The 15,716-nt window shown below is 49.9% G+C and overlaps 1 non-coding gene across 1 annotated transcript; it reads left to right on the plus strand.

The window, feature by feature from the left end:
• Positions 1–10,780: 10,780 nt before the first annotated feature.
• On the plus strand, positions 10,781–10,888 carry LOC128575636 (U6 spliceosomal RNA). The gene has a single exon (XR_008377062.1). It is a non-coding gene; the product is annotated as a U6 spliceosomal RNA (small nuclear RNA).
• Positions 10,889–15,716: the final 4,828 nt, after the last annotated feature.

Raw genomic sequence — 15,716 nt, forward strand, 5'->3', positions numbered from 1 at the left:
TACAGAGGAGTAAGTATGTGATGGGAAATCTGACCCCAGTGTCAGAGAGGACAGCTAGCTGGATGAGGTGAACTCTGGGCCCTGGGTCCTCTAATGGAAGGATCAATGTTAAGTACTCCAGGAGTGCCTTTGAGTTTGTAGAACTGTCTATCATACAGTCCCAGTTTGAACCTTAAAACAATCTAAGCACTAGCACTATACATTAGCTGTAAACATATTGCCCCAAATCTCATAAAATCTAAGGAAACGGTGAGAAGGGAGAACAAAGGAGAAAGAGTTTGCTCTTCCCTGACTACATGCCCCACCCCACCCCCATCCTCCAAGCACAAAGCTCCTTGCAGACTTTCAGGGGGCTTTTGCGTGTCACTGGGCTGAAGACCAAGCTCCTTGGCTGGAGTCTTCTCTCAGGCATGCCCTAGCCTGGGGTATGAGGAAGAGGAGGAGGAGGTCTTTCCTTCCACCCTCTGCACCGACTCATTCAGACTCCGTTGCAGGAGTCATTTGCAGTGAAAAGGTTCTGGTTTCCAAGCAGAAATTGCTAGGGAACAGTCATCTAATCATTACGGATCAACAGAGTGCCTTAGAAAACTCTAAAGCCACCATTCTTTACATAGAGCCTCCCTTTAGAACACCTCCATTGATCAAGATAACAGAAAAGGAAAAATCAAGAAGAATAAATTTTTTTTCAAGAAGTGACTGTACATTGATATAACCACTTTGGAAACATATGCGTAACACTAGCAACTCTACACACTGGTGTATATCCAACATAAATGAGTGTTTTGCCCATCAAAAAGATAACACTCAAGAATGTTCACAGCTTTATTCATGATCGCCTTAATCTGGAAACCACCCAAGTATCCATCAGCAGCAGAATACGCATACATAGATAAACAGTGGCTTATTCACATGGAGTGTTATACGACAAGGAATAAAGAATGAACTACTGATACGCAACAACATGGGTGAATCTGCAAAGGTAACATTGAATGAAAGAAGTAGCGCATGCTGAATAATCCCATTGATATGAAGTATGACAATCAGAAGAACTAATCTATGGCAACAGATGGCAGAAAAATGGTTAATTTGGTGAAAGATGCTGCCTGTTAGGTGACACAAGTGGAGGGCATCTTGGAAAATGTCATGCATTTTTATCCAGATGGTTGTCACACACACACACACATTCTTTAAGCTGTGGACTTTTATGTTATACTTCAAAATTTTTAACAAATATTTTTAAATGTCACCCTGTAACTCCAAAATTTAAATTGCCACTTGTCACTTCTTTTTTTTTTTTTTTTTTGTTTGGGATTCACTGAGGGCACAAAGAATTAGGTTATACTGATTGAGTTTCTTAGGTAAATTCCCTTTTATAATTGAGTCCTGCCCCCAAGACTTAGTGTGCCATACACAGTGACTCCCCATCCCCCTCCCTCTCCCCTCTGCCCGCTCCCTCATTCCCCTTCCCTACCCTGTATTAGCTCATCTACTGCCTTCATATTAGAAATGAGTACATTGGATTCTTGCTCCTCCATTCTTGTGATGCTTTACTTAGAAGAATGTGTTCCACCTCTATCCAGGTTAATACAAAAGATGTCAAGTCTCCATCTTTTTAATGGCTGGATAGTTTCCATGGTATACATATACCACAGCTTGTTAATCCATGCCACTTGTCACTTCTTAAGGGCCACAAGATTCACAGAGCTTGTTCCTTGTTCTCCATCTTGGGGGAAATGGAACAATATCTTCCCATTGTACACATGGGTTTCTCAGGCAGAGGCACCACTACAGACCCTACAGTCTAAGGCAGGTGTCATGGAAAGTGGAGACTATGGTCTGAGATCTGTGCCCTGCCCCCATCTTTTCTCTTGGCATTACTGATGGGGTTCCCAATACCTGTGGCTAGACATTCCCGGTGGAGCTACTAAAAGGACTCTCCATCCCATGGCCCTGCCACTCTCTAGAGCAGAGCTGGATGACTGCAGCAGCAGCTCCTAGATGATCTTCAAGAGATGCCAAGTGGGAACTGAATTATAGTCCAGCTTGGTGAGATCTAATACCTATCTTTGCAGTGTGACCCAACAATGCCACAGCATGAGACCCTATGCTGCCAGGCAGCTCCTGGTGAGTGTGTGTGCGTGTGCGTGTGTGTGTGAATGTGTGTTGAGCAGCGAGGTGGGGCGGATTTCCAGAACTTCAGACAGAGGTGTCCTCCTGCCAAAGCCCAGACGCCTGGCTGATTCTATTTCAGCACCAGGGACAGCAACTCATGCATTAAATGGATATGGAAATAGACTGGGTTGGCAAACAGTACTTGTGGAGAGCAATCTTCCCACGGTTTGCTATTTACACACAATGCTACTGCTTCCAGCTTTGTATAACAAATTAAATTTCTGCAGCATTAAAAAAGTATGTGTGATGAGAAGATTGGTTTGGAAAATACCCAACATTTACCTCTCTCTTCCACAGCCTTCTCCTTCCTTCCATCCTCCAATTCTCCAATCCAGGTGTTTCCCAAGGGATCCAAATGTCAGGGAATGCCCAGGTAAATGGTGTTTCTGTAATTGTCACTGGAGGACATTCATAAAAGAGCAGAACCTCTGGAACACACCCTATTTTCCAAAACACAGATACAAGAATACTTTCCTCTGTAACAGGGCAAAGACAAACTATTTTAAAATCTCTTCTTTAAAATATGGAAATTGACTGACATACGAATTCATTCATTCATTCCACTAATATTTATTGAAAGCCTTCTGTGTACCAGGCACTGGAAATAAGTGAGAAATCAAATAAATCCTCTGCTCTCATGGAGTTTACATTCTAGTGGGAGGGAAGAACAATAAACAATGAACATATCAGTAACTAGTATAGTTTTAGTTTGTTCTAAGTGACATGAAAAAAAATAAGCAGGGAAATGGGCTGTGTGATGACTGAGTGAGAACCGCCTTGGCCAGGGGGCCTCAGGGATGGCCTCTCCAAGCGGGCATGGTGGAGTTGACTCGGACCATGAGAAGGAACTAGACCTGTGAAGATCTAGCAGAAACGCACCCCAAGGGAAGGGTGCAGCAGCTGACCGGTGCCGAAGTGGACTCAAACGTGGCATGTTCAGAGGGTGGGAAGGAGGCCAGGGCAGAGGCAGCATAGTGACTAAGGGGCGTCATGGAAGGAACCTCACCACAGCTAGTGGGAAGGGTTGCCAACAGCGGAGACTGCACGCTACCAATTATACAGTGAACAAAAGCACCAACATGCAACAAGGTCAGACAATGAAGTTCAAGAACTTGTCCTAGAAAGAGTAGTGCATACCTCATTGCTGAATATCACTATGGTCACCTTCGAAGTACCCTCCTTGGGAAGCTCTGCACTGACACCAGCTCCTAGTCCACCCTTCACAGCAATTTGGGAACTTTTCCTGGAATGACCATCCCTTGTTCGTACATAGCATTAAAAGCATTAATACAACACCAGCCATAGGTGCCTTGGGAATCTGCACCCAGTGTGACCTCCAGGAAGGAAGCAAGCTAAACCATGAGGAAAAGACGAGGACTACTTGGCTCCACACCAGAGCCCCAGCCCCAGTTCTCTCTCATTCACTAATTCACTTGAGGATGGCCAGCAAATCCCTTTCTCTACCCGGGCCTTATCTGAACTCCACAATCCTCTAGCCCTGACAGTCTGCAAGTCTGTAGGTGGCCCAGCACCTGCATCTGCCACATTGCTTTTGCTTCCACACCTGAGTATCTGTCTCCTCGGGTCCTCCTACAGCACCCCCCCCCCAAAAGTATGGAAAGCTTGTATTGTTGTACCCATTTCAGGATGGGAACACTGAGGTCTGAGGGCATATAGGACTCTTCACAAGCTTACAAACTGCTTGAGGTAGAGACCTAGATCCCATCACAACTCACCCAGGTAAACCCTACCTCTCCCAGAGGGCCTGATGACAGGACATTTCACAAGGCCTTCCTCACCTCACTCTGCAGTCATCCTCTTTCCCTCCTCCCAGCACCTTCTGGTCCCTGCTGGGCCCTGGCTGTCCTGCAAGTTCTCTGACCATCCTCAGGAGGTTCTGGGGTATAGTTGCTCTTTTGGTTTCAAGGCCACTGTTAAACTCCATCATGCAGGCCCTTCCACTGGGCTTGTAATTGGAATCTGTCAGCTCATGAACATGAGGACAGGGAGGAGGACACTCTGGGCTTTATCCACCAGTCTTGATTTAATAGGTGTTCCCTTCACAGCCCCTGGGCCTTGGAGGAATCTGTGTCCTGCCTGAATGTGCCCGTTTGTCACGGAAATTGCCATTTGTCCATATGTATAAATCTGTAGGAGAGCCTCCTGTTGCTTTCGGTAGTTCTGCAGGCTGCACTCAGAGCAGCCTGGGCAGGGCTGGGACTGTCTCGGCGATGCTGAGACCATCATCTTCATGCTACCATCAGAGGAATCTTGACCACCCAAAGAGCTCATGGAACAGCTTCCAGGCCTCAAGAGTTTGCTGTGCACCCAGCACTGTGCTCAGGGTTTCACGTGCATTGTCTCATTCAATCTTCACCATAACCCCAGTCTCCACATTATATGAGAACACTGAGGCTCAAACAGACTTGCACAATATCACAGGAATGGAAAGCAGTTGCCCTGATTACCCAGCTTCTAGGTCATCTCCATGATTCTTGGATTCCTTGGGGGATAAAATCATGGTGGGAGGAGAGGAGGGAATGGAGGTGACAAACTCCAGGGGGGGTGAGGATGCCCCCAAAGCATTTTCCTAGCATTTTTCCCCTGGAGATGTTCTGTCTCCCCTCTGGAGGCAGTTTTTCCTCCCTAGAATGAGTCTTGGGGCTCAAAACCTTGATCTTTTCACCATATTTGTGGTACAATCATCTATTTATCCTCTGCTCTGGAGGTAAGAGTTCTTTCAGTTGTGCCAGAAACAAAATTATTGGACAGGACCAGCTTAGGACCATGATGCTACCTGGAGGCTCCAGCAGCATTGTCAGACATCTCTCTCTCTCTCTCTAGCTCTGCAGGGATCTGCAGACAGCATTCGCACAGCTGGAAGCCTCAGAGTCACCAGCAAGGCCCGACTTGCATCCTCCTAGAAAATTCCTCTCCCAAATTCACAGGCCAACACCAGGAAGTTAGGGGGACATGGAAGCAGGATGCCCTTCAAAGCTTTAGCTCAGGGAGTCACACTTGCTTTCAGGGCCCCTCAGCTGTGGCACACGTGAGTCATGTGCAGTGGAGACTCCATTCACTCCAGACCACTTTCTTGAGTCTTGGGGGACCCACTCACAATAGATCTTCTGTCTGTGCTCCCTGTCTGTGATAAACCTGCTTCATATGACTTGTGAAGAGCGTCCGAGAGTGTCTGTCTCACCAGATTCAGAGACGTTGGCAACCTGTGCACAGTGAGCCTGCCTCACACCACCCCTCTCATCTCACACTTGGGTTCAAGTTCCTGCCCCTTGAAACTGGGTGGACCTTTGTGGCTTCCCCAACCAATAGAATATGACAAGAGTGACATTGCTTCATTTCTAGGCCTGGTCTTAGAAACTGGCACTTTTCACTTCTTCCTTCCTGAAACACTCACCTCTGAAGCTCCCATTGAAGAAGGTCAAGGCCGCCATGTTGTGAGGAAGCCCAGCCCATGCCACAGCTCTGATGGACAGCCCCAGCTGAGATCTAGGCAACAAGCAACATGTGAGCAGCATTGCCTCGAGAGGATTCTTGCCCCAAGACTAAGTCTTCCTAAGTGAGGAGGCAGAAGACCCAGGCACTGTGTGAGCAGAGACAAGCCATCTCTTGCCCTTTCCCAATGTTTGACCCTAGAATCTGTGAGTATAATAAATTGGTTGTTTTAAGCCATCAAGTTTTGGGTAATGTGTCATGCAGCAAAGGAGGAATGAAAAACTGTGTGTGTGAGGGCAGCGCCTGTGCCTCAAGGAGTAGGGTGCCGGTCCCATATGCCGGAGGTGGCGGGTTCAAACCTAGCCCCGGCCAAAAACAAAACAAAAAGAAAACTGTGTGTGTGCACTCGTCCCAAAGGAATCAGAAGGAGAGTGGTGGGTGGGGGGAACCACTACACAAAGAGGTGCTGTGTCTTACCCCTGAAGACCTGCCCGTGACGCCGCCGTTTAGAAGTGCACCAACTTCTGTTACTAGGAGGAGTGATTGTGTGATCCAGCAACATGCAAATTGGTACCTCCTCCGACCCAGGCAGCACAACACTGCATAGTCTACATCAGACACCTGGCTCTGGCCCTGCCCACGGTGTGTCCTTAGGCACTTTCTTCAGTCCCATCGTGTCTCACTGTCCAGTGCCACTCCCCTAGAGTTACTATGGGGATTAAACTGAGATAACCCAGGTGAAGGACTCAGCACTTCGCTCACATTAATTCAAACCAGACAGAGCCTCTCCAACTCCTTGTTTAACTAAGACTCCTAGAGAAGCCTGGGTCCTACGCGAGGTGGAGGCCTCTGGTTTAACAAAGACTCGCAAGAGAATTCATCGATGCCTTTCCGAAAATGGGAAGATCTGGGGTGGTGCCTGTGGCTCAAAGGGATAGGGCCCCGGCCCTATATGCTGGAGGTGGCGGGTTCAAACCCAGCCCCAGCCAAAAACTGCAAAAAAAAGAAAGAAAGAAAGAAAAAAAGAAAATGGAAAGCTCCATTTCAATAGTATTGCCAGGCAATGAATTATTAAGTAAGATAATCAAACAGAACTGTGGGGTGTTTTAAAGAGTAAAATGTACTTGCCATGGAGTTTTTGTGACCCTCTCACAAGTCACTTGTTAGAAAAAAATATCTGCAAGGGGGGATGTTTTGCTGCTGACTAGGACCTGCATTCCTGAGCTGCAGGAGGAGTGGAGGTATTCTTCACACCTTATCTTGCTGAGATTTCATTCCCCAGCAGTTATAAGGCCCCAAGGTTTAAGACTAAATATTGAAATTCTATTAGTCAGCACTGAGCAGGGGAGAAAAGCAGCCCAAGAAGGTTAAAACTCACCATGGAGGGTGGCGCCTGTGGCTCAAGGAGTAGGGCACCAGTCCCATATGCCGAAGGTGGCGGGTTCAAACCTAGCCCCGGCCAAAAAAAAAATAAAATAAAATAAAAAATAAAAAATAAAAAAACTCACCATGGAAAAGCAGAATAGTTACGAAATAAAATCCTTTATTCACGCATGGTGCAAAACGTTAACACTCCGTTAGGAATTGTTTCTGCCTTTGTTCTGAGGACATAGAATCCAACTGAAACCACGGTCTGTGTCACCATGACTAAAGACGCAGAGTGCAGCCACCAACAAGTTAATTAAGATTATTTAAAATTCTTCAACTGCCTACCTCAAACCTTTGGGGAGGACAGACAGAGAAACTGCAGTTCATTCCTCCAGTGCCTCCTACCTCCAACCCCTCTCAACTCCTGAGCCCCAGATTTCCCCCCTCCCCATTCTACAGGAGGGGACAGGCTGGAGGTGTCCCCAGATGAAAACTTTGTGTCCCGCCACCCCTCAGGTGATGGGGACTCTGGGCAGCTAGCATCCCTCTTCTGCCCACCTGCATCCAGCGTTCCCACCTGGATGCTTGTCACACATCACCTGTCACCCAACTCCAGCCCACGGTGGGACTGCAGCTGTTCACAGACTGGGGGGAGTGGCCTGGGGGAAGGAGACTCTGGCTTCTCCCAGCCTAGGCCGCCCACAGCCCCATGATGCTTTCCATCTCAACCATGGCCCCGATGAAAGGGGGGGCACTCAACCGGCAGAGATCTCATAGACCACCAAGGCTTGTACGAAAGGTCTTTATTGGTGGGGGGGGAGGATTGCAGGACAATACCAAGGAGGAGTGAGGAAAGAAAGAGAAAGAGGAAAGGAGGAGAGAGACGGAGACCGAGAGAGACAGAGAGAGAGGAGGGGAGAGAGAGAGCACGCGTGCGAGAGAGAGTTATATTCAGTTAGGGGAAGTCTTAGAATGGTGATGGGAGGGTAGAATAGCCAATAAGGAGTTACTGCCCTGGCCGGAAGAGGCGTTAGGGGCAGGCCATAGTTAATCTTGGTCTATAGAAAGTAGGAGGGGCTTTTCTGGGGCAATTACCTAACACCTGACTCCAGCCTTGCCACCCACTCCCAGGGCACATGGGACGAGTCCCTGGAGTCTCCTCTTCCTCATCTGCCTGGCCTGTCTGGCTCCCATCCACGTGAGGCTCAGGCAAGGTAGAATTTTGGAATTCTCTCTTCCCTTTTCTTGAACCAGAGATCTCTTCCTCAGCCACCTACCAGGGTACCTACCACACCCGCCACTCGGCTTACTTCCTTGGTTTGAGAAACTAATCATCTCTGAAATGCTCCAAGAGCAGCAGGCTTTGGGCACTGGATGTGAACTTCCTGGCCACAGTGACTTTGTCTGGCCACAGTGGACGCACAATAATTATTGGTGATGAGCAAACTAGTGCCCACAATACAAGCACAGAGAGTAGCTTAGGCCATGTCACCTGCTGACAGTGGGCAAGGGACTGGACATGGAGCTCACTCATTCACCCAGTCAAGGCTAGTCAAGCCTGCATGCTGAGCACCATACAGGCATCCCTGTCCTTGGAGGGGTGAAAGGGGCCGCCCCGAGTGTCAGGGACATCCCTGCCCCACCCCAGAATGGAATTCACTCAGTTCCCCTTCCCCAGAAAGCTGACTCTCTCCAAACCCCCATCCCACCCCCACCACCTCCCCCCAGGACCTATGCCGTAATAACCTCCCACGGGGGAACCAGTGGTGAGATGTGAGTCATTGCACGTGGCTGTTATGTGTTTAAACCCCAGGGCCCCAGCAGCCCCACCACAGCCGGCCTCAGCTGCCACCGCTCCCTCCTGTGGGCCCATTTCATGCCTCCCTTCACAGCACAGGGGACACAGACTCTGAGCTGCCAGCCCCTTCGCCCCAAGTGCCCACTCACACATACACCTACACATGTGTGAACATACACACGCGAATTCTATGAGGGGTTCAGGCCCATCTCTGAGCCCAGGCCCCACCTTCTGTCCCTCCTTCAGGACCAGAAGAAGAGCTGTCCACCCCGTGCAGCAGGGAGGGACCCCCTCCTCTGTACCCCCACCCAGGCGCCCCCACCTCCCCTGAGGGCCCTGGGCCCTGTGCTGGACACAAACCTGCTGATGTCCGCAAATCGGCACAGGGTTGGGGGAGGCCATCTCAGTCCCTGCAGGCAGATCTGGGACGAGATCAGGGAACTTCAAGCATGAAAAGGACTTGGGAGATAAAGGGGCTGCTAGTCATTTTCTCCTTCCAACAGCAGAGTGATCTTTGTCAGCCTTTCCGCTCTCCTTGCAAAACCAAGTAGAAACTAAAGCAGCCGGAAGGCTTGGTAGGACCAGAAATCCACGGAAACTGCAGGATTTCATTAGCTTGGTGGCCAATAGTCGGGGGGAACAAGGAGAGAGCGGGGGGACAGGAGAGCGAGCTCATTCGGGGTCGGGATGCAGAGGGGGCAGGCAGGGCAGACCTCTATCCCACCCTAGTACACAGCCCAACTCAGACTGGGGAAGCAGAGGGTGGGGGGTGAGACCATAGAGCTCTGAGATATAGGGATGGGAACTGGGAGTCGGGGAGCTGTGTTCTAGGTCTGCTCTGCCCTGGAGTCCTTGGACAAGGCCCTTCCTCTCTGGGCTTCAGTACACACAGCTGTCGGGGGAAGGAATTGGATTAGGTCAGTTTTCAGACTCTTTCTTCCCCTCTCTATAAACAAAGCCTTTGGTGGAATCCCCCATGCGAAATGGGCAGAAGGTGGCAGCTTGGAGGGTCGGGTCCCAAAGTCCCTCCCCTTGGCCCTGCAGAGACACCTGAAGAACATGACGTACAACCTCTGGCCTCAACGTTCCCAGGGCAGGGAGTTCCCGAGACTCTCCAAGGCCCCACTCCAGAGCAGGGGGATGAGCAGGGCAGGATTCCGGGTGGCAGAGAAGGCTCAGGAGCACTTCCCAGGCTGCAGGAGGGGCATGGGCCCCAAGGTAGGACCACAGAAGTCACGCGTAAGGGCCCCCATTGGCACAGAGAAGCCCTCTTGGGGGTTAAGGAGTCATTTTTGGTTGGGGGGAGTCTTGCCTGTTTCCCATTGTCCTGTTGCCCCCATCAAACATCTGGCAGGAGGTTTCCCCACCGTTCCTTCTAGACTAGAGCCTCTGGACCTTCGAGAATCCCTCTGCAAGCAAAGGGCAGTCCCAGCGGAGCAGCTCCATAGAAAGCTGTATGTGATCTGGGTCATCTTTGTGGTGCCCGGCCAACCCTTGCATGCCATGCCCAGCTTTAAGACCCTCTGGATCCCCTCCTCTCTCCCAGAGAGGGTCACCCTAGATGTCTGGGGCAGCTCTGGCTGGTAGCTTTCCATGGCCTCTACAGAACCCCTGAGAGCTAATGAGATTCGAAAGGGGAGAGAGCACTGCTCAGCCCACCCTTGACCTGTTCTCACAGTCAGCCCTTGATGGGGAACAGTCCTTTTAAGCAATGGTGTGAGGACAATTGGATATTCTCAAAGAAAGGAGTGGGACCCCTTCCTCACACCACACACAAAAATCAACTGCAAGTAACTGGTAGGCCTATATGTAAGAGCTGAAAGTACAAATCTCTTAGAAGAAAATAGGAGTAAGTCTTCATGACTTTGGGGTCAGACAAAGCCTTCTTAGATACACCAAAAGTACCTGTCACAAAATAAAAAGGTAGATAAATTGGGCTTTGCCACATTAGAAACTTTTGAACTTCTAAAGACACTATCAAGAAAGTAAGTGCTTGCTTCGGCAGCACATACACTAAAAATTGGAATGATATAGAGAAGATTAGCATGGCCCCTGCGCAAGGATGACACGCAAATTCATGAAGCACTCCATATTAAAAAAGAAAGAAAGAAAGAAATTAAAAAACAACCTAGAGAATGGGAGAGAACATTTGTGAATCATGTATCTGATAAGGACCTTGTATCCAGAATTTACCAAGAACTATAACAACTCGGTAATAAAAAGATAACCCAATTTTAAAATGGGTAAAGAATCTGAATAGACATTTCTGCGAAGATGATAAACAAATGGCCAATAAGCACATGAAAAAATGCTCAATATCATTAGTCACCGGGAAATGCAAATCAAAACCACAAGGAAATACCAATCCACACCCACCGGGATGGCTAGAATCAAAGAGATGATAACAACAGACGTTAGGAGAATGTGGAGAAGCTCACGCTGCTGGTAGACATGAAAAATGGGACAATCACTCGGGAAAACAGTTCCTCAAATGATAAACACACAGTTAGCATATGGCGCAGCAGTTCCCCTCTTAGGTATGTCGACCCGAGACATAAAAGCCTCTGGCAGCATTATTCATGTCAGCCAAGTGGTACAGACAACCCACATGTCTGCCAGCCCGGGACTGTACAGGTGAGACATGGTCTGTCCACACAAGGGAGCATTATTCAGCAATGTAAAAGGAAATAAGGTACTGACACCCGCTGCAAGGTGGGTGAACACTGAAAACATTATGAAAGAAGCTGGTTGCAAAGGCCATGTATTGTATGATTCTATTCACATGATGCACCCAGCAGAGTCAAGTCCACAGAGCAAGAAGGTACATTAGTGGCCGCCAAGGGCTTGGGGAAAATGGGAAGTGACTGACGGGTATGGGGTTTCTGTTGGAGGGGACGAGAATATTCCGGCATTGGACAGCAGTGATGGGTGCACCAGCCTGTGAATAAACTAAAAATCGCTGCATAAGGCTGGGGGCAGCGGCTCACGCTTGTGATCCTGGCACTCTGGGAGGCCAACAGGGGTGGATTGCTCGAGCTTAGGAGTTTGAGACCAGCCTGAGCAAGAGTGAGATCCTGTTTCTAAACAAACAAAAAAATGGCCGAGTATTGTGGCAGGCACCTGTGGTCCCAGCTACTCAGGAGGCCGAGGTAAGGGGATCGCTTGAGCCCGGGAGTTTGAGGTTGCTGTGAGCTATGACAGCATAGCACTCTACCAAGGGCAACAAAGTGAGACTCTGCTGCAAAAAAAAAATTAAAAAATCACTGCATTGCACATATTAAATAGATGAGTTGCACGGCATGAGGATCTCAGCAAAGTTGTTAAACAAAAAGAAGAAAAATAATGTGTCCTGGCCTTCAGCCTGCAGCTCTTTTTCAGTCATTCACTCACATGAAGCCTCCGGTGCCTCCTCTTATAGGCCTTGTCACTTTGCTGGGCCTCAGAGTTCTCATCTGTAAAATGGGGATGAAAATAAAAGGCCCACGTTATAAAGCGTTGTGAGGGTAGAAGGGGAGCAGGTCATGTGAGGCTTGGGCAGTGGGAAAGTGCTCCAACAACGCGGTCGCGTACCCACTGCCTGTCCGGCTCCACAGGGGAGAGACAGAGTGTGAGGTGCAACCTACCAGAGGGGAGTGACGTTGGGACACCTTAGGAGAACAAGCAGCACCAAGCTCCAAGCAAGGAGAGGGCGATTCTGAGGTGCTGCCCAGAGCAGGGGGCTTCTGAACAGAGCTTTGGGGGTGCCAATCTAATCCAGTGAGAGGGGGTCCCACCCAACCCACTGGGTCCCAATCTTTAGGATGAGGAGCCTGGTAATCTGCATTTCCCAAAAGCTCTCCTGGTGAGTCTACTCGTGAAGCAGGTTTGGAGACAGCTGGGAGGCTGGGGATGGGGAGGGGAAAAAGGTGGGGACAGGGACTCTCTGAGGAGTTCAAAGCAATGAGTGAAGGAGTTGGAGGGCCCAAGGAAACCAAGACGCGCTGCCCCTGCAGCCCTGCCCAGCAGGCCCAAGAAGACCCCCACTCTCCAGGGAGAGTCCTCACTGTCCATCCACACCTGTGCTGTGGTGTCCTGGCAGGGAGGCACATGCAGGGGACATGCACTCTCTGTCCCCACCAGCAAGGCCAGTGGCCCAGATCTTATCTAGCCTCTTGAAGGCTTCTCTGCCATTCTGTGAGCTCTTTGGAGGGCTCCCCGGAGCACTGGAGTGTCTGTTTACAGTTCATTAACCATCTGACGGAGAAGCTCTGAGCCAGAGAGACACCAAGAGGAAGCGTCAGGGCTGGGGCCCTCGCAGACCCGTCAGAAATGAAGATGAAGCTGCTCGCACATGTGAGGTCTGACAACAGCAAACAGCAGCAACAGGGGCTCTGGCTGGACTCTCCGCCTTGCGGGTGGCCGGTGAACACTGCTGAACCAAGACGCGCTGCCCCTGCAGCCCTGCCCAGCAGGCCCAAGAAGACCCCCACTTGGGCTCCTGGCCCGGGCTGCTGCTGCCGGCTCTCATGGCTGCTTGTGTCCCAGAGACAGCCAAGATGTCCCCACAGTCACTCTTTGGGATAGAATCTGGTCAGTGAAGATGATACTTACCAAGCCTTTGCCATTACGTGGGGAAAGACTTATATGCTTTAGAAGTAAGTGGTGGGGGGAGGCGGGGAGCAAGATGTGAGATTCTACCAGCAGTATCAACCTGGTGGGATGAAAATTGTGCATAGGAAGAAAAAGGGATAAGAAAGACACTCCCCCCCCTCCCAAATATCGATGATGGCTGCCCGTGGGTGGTGGGGACAAGAGTGACCTCCTTCTCCCTTCTTCTTTTCTGCTTTTCCTCAGGTTTCCATACTGAGCATGCCTGCTTTTGTAATAGCAGGAACAACTTTTATTCATCTGAGCTTGTGTCATCCTGCCACCCACAGGGTGAAGACAGGCCTGGGGTGGGGACATGGAGCACAAGAGAGTCCAGCTTTTCCTGCCTGAGGCCTTGCCTCTTTGAGGCCCAAGCCCACGTTCCCTGCAACTCCAAGTTGGGGGCCTGAGCTGTTATCCACCCTAGATCTTTCTAGGAGCCAAGGTGAAAGCCCACATGACTGTCTCCCATGCCTCCAACTGCATTTTGAGAACAAGGGGATCTTCCTGAGAGCTGGACAACCCCTCCCAGCCAAGGACCCGCCTCTGGTACCCCACACTCACTAATGCAGGGGAGCCTGTTGGGGGAAGCGGGAGGGCAGTGGGCACCTGTCCTGCAGCTCCTGAGACCCAGAGATGGAAAAACGAAAGAGACAGAACTCAGATTTGAGTTTTCAGAAAGAGAAGTCATGGGATGGGGTCTAGGAAGCTGCTGTCGAGGTTTCCAGCCCTCGATGCTGATAATAAGAACCACATCACTGGGCCCCTTTCCCGGGGTGTAGTGGGTTGAAGGGGGGCTCCCCAAAAGATATGTCCACTCAGGACCCACGAATGCAAATTTATTTGGAAAAACGGGTCTTTGTAGACAGAATTAAGTAAGGATCTCAAGATGAGGCCTTCCTGGATAACTGGGTGGCCCTAGGTCCTGTGACATCTGTTCTTATAAGAGACAGAAGAGACAGACAGAGGTGACAGTGATATAAAGACAGAGACAGAGACAGGAGTGATGCGTCATGAGCCCGGGGACGCCAAGGAGTGCTGGAGAGAGGCCTGGGACAGATCCTCCCTCAGAGTCTCCAGAAGGAACCTTGCCTGCCAGCATCTTGATTTGGACTGTTGGATTCCAGAATTGTACACAGAATCTTAGCCAAAAGGCCGAGAAGCGATGAACTTCAGAATTGTAAAAGAATAAATTTCTACTATTCTGAGCCATCCAGTTATGGCAATTTGTCTTGGCAGCCCTAGGAAATAGATTGTGGCTAAGCCTTTTACACCCATGACTCTAATGAGATAGGCTCTTTCATCATCCCCATCTTACAGAGAGGGAAAATGAGGCACAGAGAGGGTAAGTAACTTTCCTAAGGTTGCACAGCAGTGAGCAGTGAAGCCTGGGGCCCAGGTCTACCATCCTTCAGAGTCCCTAACAGTGCCAGGGACACTGCTAAGGCTTTACACCCCTGGTCCCCAGCTCTGAATTCAGGCTCTAGCTCCAACACTTAGGGATGGGGTAACCCTACACCAATGACTTAACAGCTCCAAGCCTCAGTTTCCTCATTTACAAATCAAAGAGATTATCAGAAACTACCCCAAGGTTGAATTAGGGATTTGAGAACTAAAGTCAAGTTTTGTGGCCAGAGAACCTCCCCAGATTGGGAGATATGATCTATACCCCATCAGCTCTGAAGAAGCCTGGAGCAGCAGATATGAGCCCAACCTTCCTCTGTCAGCAGCTCCAGATGCTCCCAGCTGCCAGCAAGCCAGGGCAGCCCCGGCTCTAGCAGCAAGAGCCAGCAAATTACACTCGTAAATTAGGGTTCAGCTAATTGTGACTTTATGGACTAGGAGTAGGCGTTCATGGCTTTAAAAACCCTTTCTGTAAACACACAGCAGCCCTGCTGAGTGAGTGCTGTGTTGTATAAAAACTCTTTTAGGCAGAAATATATGGGCTGTGGTTGCTGCTCTCCAGGACGGCGTCTCATTCGTTATGTTTTTTTTCTCCGCCCTGTGCTAAATGGCGCCATGTGAAGTTAATCTGAGCCGCGGCTGCCTGTCGCTTCACCCCATAAATCCTTGTCTTGTGGTGGCTGTGAGCACAGCCACCTGCCAGTGGCACAGTGACACAGTGGCAACTGGGTCATCCCACTTATCAAAAAGCCTAAGGCCCCGCCCTCTTGAGAGGGCCGCTAGAGGGGGAAGAGCATGGGAGAAAAAGAACTCCGGCTTGGGGGAGGCAAGACCCCAGACCTTGTCAGTCTTGACCCTCTCCCCATGCCCTATTCTCACCCGGAGTGACTGGCAC

Source organism: Nycticebus coucang, chromosome 22 (genome assembly GCF_027406575.1).
Source record: "Nycticebus coucang isolate mNycCou1 chromosome 22, mNycCou1.pri, whole genome shotgun sequence".
Classification (NCBI taxonomy): domain Eukaryota; kingdom Metazoa; phylum Chordata; class Mammalia; order Primates; family Lorisidae; genus Nycticebus; species Nycticebus coucang.